The sequence below is a fragment of the Phycodurus eques genome, chromosome 1 (assembly GCF_024500275.1).
Source record: "Phycodurus eques isolate BA_2022a chromosome 1, UOR_Pequ_1.1, whole genome shotgun sequence".
NCBI classification, from domain to species: domain Eukaryota; kingdom Metazoa; phylum Chordata; class Actinopteri; order Syngnathiformes; family Syngnathidae; genus Phycodurus; species Phycodurus eques.
Genome location: NC_084525.1, coordinates 44290359 through 44299408, shown reverse-complemented (window position 1 = coordinate 44299408; position 9050 = coordinate 44290359).

Below are 9050 nucleotides of genomic sequence, written 5' to 3'. Positions count from 1 at the left end.
TCCTCCCCCTGGTGGTGAGATGCTCTGGGCACGTCCCAGTGGGAGGAGGTTCCCGGGGATGACCCAGGACACGCTACGTCTCTTGGCTGGCCTGGGAATGCCTTGGGAAACCCCAAAAGAGCTGCTTAAGCTTAAGCTGCTGCCCCCACAACAAATGAGTTTCCTCCGCAGGGTGTCCGGGCTCTCACTTAGAGATAGGGTCAGAAGCTCGGTCATCCGGGAGGATCTCAGAGTAGAGTCGCTGCTCCTCCACATCGAGAGGAGCCAGATGGGGTGGCTGGGGCATCTGATTCGGATGCCTCCCGGACGCCGCCCTGGTGATGTGTTCCGGGCACGTCCCACCAGGAGGAGACCGCGGTGACGACCCAGGACAACGCTGGAGAGACGACATCCTTCGTTTTGCCTGGGAACGCCTCGGGATTCCCCCGGAAGAGCTGGATGAAGGGGCTGGGGAGAGGGAAGTCTGGGCGTCCCTGCTAAAGCTACTGCCCCGACCTCGGATAAGTGGTAGAAAATGGATGGATGGATGGCATTTATTTCAGAACAGTTAATAAAGCCAACAGGCCTGTAGTAGAAAGTAGAATATCAGAACACAATTTTGTAACAACAAGATAAAAATTGAGTCAAGGCCGGTTTTGAGTAGTCGCCCTTCTCTATTGGCCTGTTTCAGGTCTTTCAGCAGGTTTTCGGACAGCATCCTGTTCCCTTCGAAAAGGTTTGGAGCACAGAACCTGAAAATGTCGAAAGACAAACGGTATCTATGAGTATTTTACTGTATTTAAATACCAATGATGTGAGAAATACTCACCAACCAACATTTGCCTGTCCCCATGCTCCACAAAGCCAGACAAAGGTGGAATTTCAAAGTCTGAAACAAGCAGAATACCCTCTTTAACAATATCTTTTATGCACAATATGAGGATTACTATGTTTAAAAATGCTGTATGGTATTTTGTTCAGTTCCAAATACAGTGCCGTGAAAAAGTATTGGCCCCCTTCACAAATTGTTATATTTTTGCACAGTTTCCCCCACTTTCATGCTGAAGCTCATCAAAACATGGAAATATCAAACAAATATAACCCAAGTGAACTTAAAATGCAATTTTAAAATGTTGATTTCATTTATTAAGGGAAAACATCTATTCAAGGTTACCTGGCCCTGTGTGAAAAAATAATGCCCCCCTTCTTAAATCATGAATTAAATGTGGCTAATCACAACTTCTTGTTAATTTTCACTGATCACACCCAAGCCTGATTACCTCAGGACCTGTTCAATCAAAAAATAACTTAAACAGAACCTGTCTGACAAAATCAAGTCAGACAAAAGCTATAAAAAAGCTGCAACAAAATCCCCCCAAAATTAAATAACTGGTAAGAAATAAAGCAACTGACTATCAGTCTGGAAAGGATTACAAAAGCCATTTCCAAAACTTTAGGATTCCAGCAAACCATAGGGAGAGCCGTTATCCTCACATGGCGAAAAAATGGAACAGTTGTGAACCTTGCCAGGAGTGGCCTGCCTACAAAGATTACCCCAAGAGAACAGAAATGACTCATCCAGGAGGCCACAAACTGACACAAGACAACTTCTAAAGAACTGCAGGCCTCCCTTGCCTGAGTTAAGGTCAGTGTTCATGACACAACAATAAGGAAGAGACTGAGCAAAAATGGCATCCATGGCGGAGTTCCAAGGGAAAAACCACTGCTGACCAAAAAGAACATACAGGCTCAGCTTACTTTTGCAAAAAAAAAAAAAAAAAACATCTGAATGATTCCTACGACTTTTGGGAGACTATTATACGGACTGACTAGATGAAAGTTGAGCTTTTTCGAAGGCGTGTATCTTGTTATATCTGGCGTAAATGTAGCACAGCATTTCAGCAAAAGAACATCCTACCAACAGTCAAATGTGGTGGTGGAAGTGTGATGGTCTTGGGCTGTTGTGCTCCTTCAGGACCTGGACAACTGTGATTGATGGAACCAAGAATTCTGCTCTTTAATAGAAAATCCTGAAGGAGAATATTCAGCCATTAATTTTTTACCTCAAGCTGAAGCGCACTTGGGTTCTGCAGCAGGATAACGATCCAAAATACACCAGCAAGTCAACTTCTGAATGGCTTAAAAAAAACAAAATGAAGGTTTTGGAGTGGCCTCGTCAAAGTCCAGACTTGAATCCAATTGAAATGCAGTGCCATAACCTTAACAAGGCCTTTCATGCTCGAAAATTCAAACAATTGTGCAAGGAAGAGTGGACCAAAATATCTCCACAGAGATGTGATAGACATATTAAGTTATAGAAAACGCTTGATTTCAGTTGTTGTTGCTGAGGATGGCCCTACCAGTTATTACCTTTAGGGGACCATTACTTTTTCACACAGAGCCAGGCAACTTTGATTAGGTTTTTTTCCCTTAATAAATGAAATCACCATTTAAAAACAGCATTTTCAGTTCAATTGGGTTATTTTTGGCTAATATTTACAGTTGGGCAAAAAAGTATTTAGTCAGCCTTGGTGGCTGACTAAATACTTTTTGTGCAAGTTCTTCCACTTAAAAAGATGAGAGGCCTGTAATTTTTTATCATAGGTGTCTATGAGAGACAAAATGAGAAAAAAAAATCCAGAAAATCACATTGTCTGATTTTTCAAGAATTTATGAGCAAATTATGGTGGAAAATAAGTATTTGGTCAAGAACTAAAGTTAATCTCAGTACTTTGTTATATACCCTTTGTTGGCAATGACAGAGGTCAAACGTTTTCTGTAAGTCTTCACATACTGTTGCTGGTATTTTGGCCCATTCCTCCATGCAGAGCTCCTTTAGAGCAGTGATGTTTTGCGGCTGTCGCTGGGCAACACAGACTTTCAACTCCCTCCAAAGATTTTCTATGGGGTTGAGATCTGGAGACCACTCCAGGACCTTGAAAAGCTTCTTATGAAGCCACTCCTTCATTGCCCGGGCATTGTGTTTGGGATCATTTTCATGCTGAAAGACCCAGCCATATTTCATCCTCAGTGCCCTTGCAGATGGAAGGAGGTTTTCACTCAAAATCTCACAATAAATGGCCCCTTTCATTCTTTCCTTTACACGAATCAGTCGTCCTGGTCCCGTTGCAGAAAAACAGCCCCAACGCATGATGTTTTCACCCCCATGCTTCAAGTAGGTATGGTGTTCTTTGCATGGAACTCAGCATTCTTTTCCCTCCAAACACGACAAGTTGAGTTTTTACCAAAAAGTTCTATTTTGGGTTCATTTGACCATATGACATTCTACCAATCATCTTCTGGATCATCCAAATGCTCTCAAGCAAACTTCACATGTACTCATTTCAGCAGGGGGACACTGGCACTGCAGGATTTGAGTCCCTGGCAGCATAGTGTGTTATTGATGGTAGCCTTTGTTACTTTGGTCCCAGCTCTCTGCAGGTCATTCACTAGGTCCCCCCGTGTGGTTCTGGGATTTTTGCTCACCATTCTTGTGATCATTTTGACCCCACGAGGTGAGACCTTGCGTGGAGCCCCAGATCAAGGGAGATTATCAGTGGTCTTGTATGTCTTCCATTTTCTCATAATTACTCCCACAGTTTATTTCTTCCCACCAAGCTGTTTACCCATTGCAGATTCAGTCCTCACAGCCTTGTGCAGGTCTACAATTTTGTTTCTGGTGTCCTTTGACAGCTCTTTGGTCTTGGCCATAGTGGAGTTTGGAGTGTGACTGTTTGTGGTTGTGGACAGGTGTCTTTTATACTGATAATGAGTTCAAACAGGTGCCATTAATACAGGTAATGAGTGGAGGACAGAAGAGCCTCTTAAAGAAGATGTTATAGGTCAGTGAGAGCCAGAAATCTTGCTTGTTTGTAGGTGACCAAATACTTATTTCCCAAAATAATTTGCTAAGAAATTCTTTAACACGAGAATGCACAAACCCCAGACATTTGGCTTTTCTACCTATAATGCCTCCGGAGGAGCCGAGTGGCTGGATTAGTTTGAACTAATATCCCAATTCAGGTGTGAACAGCCTAGCAATTTGGCTTTTTCTTCCAAGATGGCGCCTACCAGTGTGGTCGCCTCGGTAACGCGCTCTCTAGTATTGTCTTTGTTTTTGTGTTTTTCGTCCGTCTTTGGAGACCTTACACGACTCACTTTCACAAGGGGAGACCTGCTAACCATCAAGGAGGCTACTCCGGACTTTCTGTCACCAACTTAAGAAAATCCGCTCAGTTTTCTCCCCGAGTTACTCACCGGAGCGGCGTCCGCGGTTTTCGGCGCATGGATGCGGAAGCGGCACCACAGAGGAAAACGAGCCGGCATTCAGGTGAAACTCCGCAAGAGAGGACACAGATTGGCGTTCCCGTCGATCCACCTCGCGAATGTATGCTCCCTACCCAACAAAATGGACGAGCTTCATCTTCTGTTAAAGACCAGTAAAGACTTCGGACGTTCCGCGGCCATGTGCTTCACGGAGACCTGGCTTTGCGACGCTGTACCCGATGGCGGCGTCATGCTTCCCGGCTTCAACATTCATCGAGCGGACCGCGACATGGAATCATCGGGGAAAACGAAGGGCGGCGGGATATGCCTCCATATAAACGAAAAATGGTGTACGGACGTCACGGTGCTCAGCACACACTGCAGCCCGCATTTGGAGTCGCTGTTTTTGAACTGTAAACCATTTTACTCGCCACGTGAGTTTGCATCGTTTATACTGGCTGGAGTCTATATTACACCGCAAGCTAACACGAACGCCGCATTGCTAACGCTCGCCGAACAAGTCAACGAAATTGAAAAAAAACACCCTGACTCACCCCTCATTATTCTCGGGGACTTTAACAAAGCTAAACTCAACCACGAACTCCCTAAATACAAGCAGCACATCGACTGTCCTACCAGGGAAAATAATACTTTAGACCACTGCTACACTACGGTAAAAAACGCATACCGTGCTATACCTCGTGCAGCCCTGGGTTCGTCTGATCACTGCTTAATTCACTTAATACCGACGTACAAGCAAGAACTTAAACGTGCGAAGCCTACAGTGAAAACAGTCAAAAACTGGACCAATGAAGCAAAGATGGAACTTCAAAGCTGTTTAGACTGCACAGACTGGAGTGTCTTTGAAAATTCAGCTGGCAGCCTGGATGAATATACGGACACTGTCACATCCTATATCAGTTTCTGTGAAGAGGTTTGTGTACCAACAAAATCATTTCGGACATTCAACAACAACAAGCCGTGGTTCACTGCTAAACCTAAGCAGCTTCGCCAAGCTAAGGAAGATGCATATCAGAGCGGGGACAGGGCCTTGTATAATCGAGCTAGAAACCAGCTTACTAAAGAAATTAACATTGCAAAGAGGATCTATGCAGCAAAGTTGGAAAAACAGTTTAACGCGAACGACTCAAAATCAGTCTGGCGTGCATTCCAATCGCTGACTAATTACAAGCGACGATCCCCCCAAGCTGAGAACAATAGCACACTAGCCAACGACTTGAATACCTTCTACTGCAGATTTGAAAAGGACACTTTCACTCCACACACCCACCCGGCCGCACCCGCGACCACAACCACACCTCTGACTTCTGCGTTCACCATCCATGAACAGGATGTGAGACGCATCTTCAAACAACAGATTAACAAAGCGACAGGACCGGACCATGTGTCCCCATCCTGCCTCAAAGTCTGCGCGGACCAGCTCGCTCCAGTCTTCACTCAGATCTTTAACAGATCTTTGGAAATGTGCGAAGTTCCATCCTGTTTCAAACGCTCCACCATCATTCCAGTCCCCAAGAAACCTGCAATCTCTGGTCTGAATGACTACAGGCCTGTCGCTTTGACATCTGTGGTCATGAAGTCCTTTGAACGTCTCGTGCTGGACCACCTCAAGAGTGTCACAGGTCCCCTGCTGGACCCCCTGCAGTTTGCCTACCAAGCGAACAGGTCTGCGGATGATGCAGTCAACATGGGACTGCACTTCATCCTAGAACACCTCGACAGTGCAGGGACCTACGCGAGGATCCTGTTCGTGGACTTCAGCTCAGCGTTCAACACCATCATCCCTGAACTCCTTTCAACCAAGCTTCTCCAGCTCAGCGTCTCACCTGCCATCTGCCAGTGGATTTACAGCTTTCTGACGGGCAGGACACAGCAGGTCAGGCTGGGGGAGGCCACCTCATCCACACGCAGCATCAGCACTGGGGCGCTCCAAGGTTGTGTCCTCTCTCCGCTGCTCTTCTCTCTCTACACGAACGACTGCACCTCAGCGAACCCGACTGTCAAACTCCTGAAGTTTGCAGATGACACCACTGTCATCGGCCTCATCAAGGACGGTGACGAGTCTGCATATCGACAGGAAGCGGAGCGGCTGGAGCTGTGGTGCGGCCGACACAACCTGGAGCTGAACACGCTGAAGACGGTAGAGATGATCGTGGACTTCAGGAGGCATCCTTCGCCACAGCTGCACCTCACGTTGTCCAGCTGCCTTGTGTCAACCGTCGAGACCTTCAAGTTCCTGGGAATTATAATCTCTCAGGACCTGAAGTGGGCGAACAACATCAACTCTGTCCTCAAAAAGGCCCAGCAGAGGATGTACTTCCTGCGGCTTCTGAGAAAGCACGGCCTGCCACCGCAGCTGCTGAGACAGTTCTACACAGCGGTCATCGAATCAGTCCTGTGTTCTTCCATCACAGTCTGGTTTGGTGCTGCTACAAAAAAGGACAAACTCCGACTGCAACGGACAATCAAAACTGCTGAAAGGATTGTCGGTACCCCCCTACCCACCATTGAGGACTTGCACGCTGCCAGAACTAAGACAAGGGCGTGCAAAATCCTCTCGGACCGTCTGCACCCCGGTCACCAGCTCTTCCAGCTCCTTTCCTCAGGTAGGCGCTACCGATCAACGCAAACTAGAACTAGTAGACATTCCAACAGCTTCTTCCCTCTTGCGATCAACTTCTTAAACACCTAACCTATAATTCCATTACAAGAAGCTGGACATTTTTTGACTTGAGTTCGTTGTCACATTTCTGTGGGGCCAATTATGTATTACTCGTGCACTCACTGTAGTTGTCTCGCTATTTGCATATACTGGCCACTCATGCCAGAGTAGCATCTGCTCCATTTGCACACTGATTGAGGAGTATCTGTAACATTTGCACAACCAACATTGTCCCAGATGATCGCACTACTCGTCACTTTAAACCGCATACACTCCTTGAAGTCTCAGCGCCCTTTGCACAATGGTCATTGCACCGGACTATCTCAATATTAGTCATTCGAACTGCTCTAAGTGCTAGAGGACTCGGCATCTTTTTGCACAATTGTTTTTTGTCAATATCTTTATGTCTCCAAAGTGTTCTGTAAATTGACTGTCTGTTGTACTAGAGCGGCTCCAACTACCGGAGACAAATTCCTTGTGTGTTTTGGACATACTTGGCAAATAAAGATGATTCTGATTCTGATTCTGATTGTGCAAAGGGCGCTGAGACTTCAAGGAGTGTATGCGGTTTAAAGTGACGAGTAGTGCGATCATCTGGGACAATGTTGGTTGTGCAAATGTTACAGATACTCCTCAATCAGTGTGCAAATGGAGCAGATGCTACTCTGGCATGAGTGGCCAGTATATGCAAATAGTGCAGCATGGCGAGACAACTACAGTGAGTGCACGAGTAATACATAATTGGCCCCACAGAAATGTGACAACGAACTCAAGTCAAAAACTGGCATCAGAGGTTGAAAACACCTGATGTATAAGATGAGATAAAACGTTATTATGGTAGCACTTACACGCACACCATGATGACACTCGGGGCCATGATGAAAAACAAGAAAAAAAAATCCTAGCACTACATTACACAAAATATCTGTAACATACCTGAGAGCCAGTCTTTTTGGCTGATTCTGGAAGCTCCCGGCGAATCTTATTGAGGAGATTGATCTTCCGGCTGAGCAGTCGTTGTGGAAGTGACAATGATGTGAAGAAGTTGTCTGTGGTAACGGCTCGTCCTTTGTCCATGAACGGTTCCATTAGCTTCATCACCACATTTTTGGATAGTGTCTCTCCTGTGGAACGACTGTGTCATGGTCTGTGTTTTGGTTTGGGTTGTGTTTAGTTTTGTTCCATGTTTTCCTGTGTTCCATGTTTGTCGTGTGCTCATTAGGTTGTTGTGTCCACCTGTTCTCGTCTACTTTGTGTCGACCAATCAGCTCTCTCCAGCCACTCGTGTCTTGTCCAGATGTTCCTCGTTGTCTCGTCAATCTGTTTGTATTTAGTTCCCTGGTTTCTTTCAGTTCTTGTCGGTTCATTGTCGTTGTCACATCCCATCGTTGCCCGTCCTTGCTCCGGCGGCGCTCGTTCAGCGGCCGCCACCCGTCCTTGCTCCGGCGGCGCTCGTCCAGCGGCCGACACCCGTCCTTGCTCCGGCGGCGCTCGTCCAGCGGCCGCCACCCGACCCCACTCCGGCGGCGCTCGTCCAGCGGCCGCCACCCGTCCTTGCTCTGGCGGCGCTCTTCCAGCGGTCGCCACCCAACCCTATTGCCTGGCCCCTGCATTACCATTGGGGTCGGCACCGTGGCTTTCCGCCTGAATGGCCCTGTAAATACCCTGGTGCCTGGCGTCGTGGACGTCCTCCTGAACCGCTCAGCCAAGCACCTCACCTCGGGTGGCCTGGATGGCCACCAGACTGACCTGAAGGGTGGACTCTGTACCCTCCTCCAGGCCCCCTTCCGCCCACCCTGGGTTGGTGACTTTTTGGTTGTTGTTTGGTGAACGTCTGGGATCCGTTCCTTTAGAGGGGGGGGGTGGTACTGTCATGGTCTGTGTTTTGGTTTGGGTTGTGTTTAGTTTTGTTCCATGTTTTCCTGTGTTCCATGTTTGTCGTGTGCTCATTAGGTTGTTGTGTCCACCTGTTCTCGTCTACCTTGTGTCGACCAATCAGCTCTCTCCAGCCACTCGTGTCTTGTCCAAGTGTTCCTCGTTGTCTTGTCAATCTGTTTGTATTTAGTTCCCTGGTTTCTTTCAGTTATTGTCGGTTCATTGTCGTTGTCACATGTCTTGCCAT